Consider the following 2,424-nt stretch of genomic DNA (forward strand, 5'->3'; position numbering starts at 1 on the left):
GCACTGTTCGCCCGCGCCTGGTCCCACGATTCGTGGGCCTTTCGGTCGTGTCTCGCAGCCTTGGTGGCGTTGGGTGGCCCCTCCCCCCTTTGGGGGTCGGGGCTGGCAGGGCAGGTTTCTTCCCCTGCGCTCTGTCGAGTCGTCTTGGAGTGGGTACGCTTGGGCGTCGTCGAAACGACGTCGTCCCTCAGATGGGTTTCCCGTCTGTTTCCGGTTCCGAAACGGGACTGCGCGGACCTGCGGTTTATTCTGGACTTGTCCCGTCTGAACCCCTGGGTTCATTGCCCCTCCTTTCTTATGACTACGCTGTCTCAGGTTCGGCTCCTCTTGGAGCCGGGAGCTTGGATGGTGTCCCTGGACCTCCGGGATGCTTATTGGCATGCCCGATTCATCCGCGGTTCAGGGACTGGCTCGGTTTTGTTGTGGGGCGTCTGAGTTACCGCTTTCGTTGTCTCCCGTTCGGGTTGAACCTGGCACCTCGCGTGTTCACGCGCCTTACACGGGTTGTGGTGGCTCGTTTGCGTCTCCTAGGTGTTCGGGTGTTGGCCTACCTCGACGACTGGCTGGTTTGGGCTCCCAGCCAGTCAGCTTGCTTGCTAGCCAGGGATTTGGTTCTTTCCCAGCTCGCCGAGTTCGGGTTCTTGGTGAACTGGAGGAAGTCCCATCTGGTTCCCTCTCAGGTTCGGACTTGGCTGGGTCTCGTTTGGGACTCTCGAACCGCCTCCTTGTCTCTCCCTCCGGAGTCTCTCCTGCGGCTGCGGTCCCGCCTTCGTCTGTTTCTGGAGGGCTCTCGGGTCACCCGGCGGTTGCTCGAGGGGCTGTGCGGGAGCCTGAACTTCGCGATGGTGGTCTACCTGCCGGGTCGGGTTTGGCTTCGACGGCTGTTCTGGTTCCTTCGGGGTTCCCCCTTCCGCCTCTCTCGCGATCGCAGAGTTCGACCCCCGGGGGCCTTGCGTCGGTTGCTGCGTCACCGGCTTCCTCTTCGGGTTTTTCGGGGTTCAGTGCCTTGGCGCCTACCCGAGCCCTCGCTCGATGTGTACACGGATGCGTCGTCTCTCGGCTGGGGTTTTGTGACCAGTGCTCACCAGGCCGGCCAGGGGCGTTGGGATCCGTCCTTCCGTCGAGCTCACAGCACGGTGCGGGAGTTCGCAGCAGTGTGGTTTGCTCTGGGGAGGATTCGGGTGGCCCGCGGATCGACGATTCGGCTCCATTCGGACTGCTCTCCGGTGGTTCATTGCCTGAACCGCGGGGGTTCGATGCGGTCCTTGTCTCTTTGGGGTTGGTCGCTTTGGGTGACTCGTCTGCTGAGTTCTCGGGGTTTGGCTCTCCTGGCGGTTCATGTACGGGGCGTGTCCAACGTCTTGGCCGATGCCCTGTCTCGCTTCGTTCCCCTCTCCACGGAGTGGACGGTCGACGACGAGTCCTTCCGTTGGCTTTGCCAGACGTTCGGGCGCCCCGAAGTGGACCTCTTCGCGTCGGCGTGGTCGCGGCGTCTTCCCGTTTATGCGGCGCCCTTCCCCGATCGCGAGGCCGTCGGGGTCGATGCCTTTCGGCTAGACTGGTCGAGGTGGGGGTTCCTGTACCTCTTTCCCCCGGTTCGGCTGTTGCTCCAGGTCCTGACTCGCTTAGAGACTTACCAGGGGAGAGTTGTCCTTCTGGCCCCTTGGTGGCCGGCCCAGCCTTGGTTTCAGGCGCTGGTTGCTCGGTGTCCGAACCCGAGGGTTTTCCCGCGGCTCCGCCTCTTTCAGCAGATCGGGCCGGTACATCACGTGGCTGGTTCGATCTTCTCCTCGAGTCTTCGCGTATGGTTTTTTTGACTCGAGTCTATCATCATCTCTATGGTGATCAGGTGGCCTCCTTGTTGGTGTCCCACCTGAGGGCTTCTTCTCGGCGGCAGTATGAAGTTTCCTGGCGGTCCTTCCGTTTCTTTTTGCGTCTTCGTCGTGTTAGTTCCTTATCTGTTCGGGTGGTCTTGTCCTTCCTCTCGTGGTTGTTTCAGGACCGTCATCTTATGCCTAACACTGTCGCTTCGTATCGTGCGGCGCTGGCAGAGCCGCTTCAGCTTGCTTTCGGTATCGATGTTACGTCTGCGCCGTTTCGCAAGCTGTCTCGTGCATTGTTTCACCTCCGGCCTGCTCATGTGTCGCCTGAGCCGTCCTGGTCTTTGGACAGAGTGCTCGCTTTCCTTTCGTCTCCTCGTTTCGTTGTGGCCCCTTCGGTCCAGGATTGTTTTTCCAAGGCACTTTTCTTGGGGGGTTTGTTGGCTTTGGCCTCTGGGGTCGGTAGGGGAGCTTCATGCTCTCTCCGGCGCAGGGTTTCTGCTCTTTTGGTCGTGGTGATAGTTTTTGTTCGTTTGCAGCCGTCTCCTCTTTTCTGGCGAAGAATGAGACTGCTGCGTTCCGGAGGGTCCATGGTGGTTGATGC

The sequence above is a fragment of the Procambarus clarkii genome, chromosome 37 (assembly GCF_040958095.1).
Source record: "Procambarus clarkii isolate CNS0578487 chromosome 37, FALCON_Pclarkii_2.0, whole genome shotgun sequence".
NCBI classification, from domain to species: domain Eukaryota; kingdom Metazoa; phylum Arthropoda; class Malacostraca; order Decapoda; family Cambaridae; genus Procambarus; species Procambarus clarkii.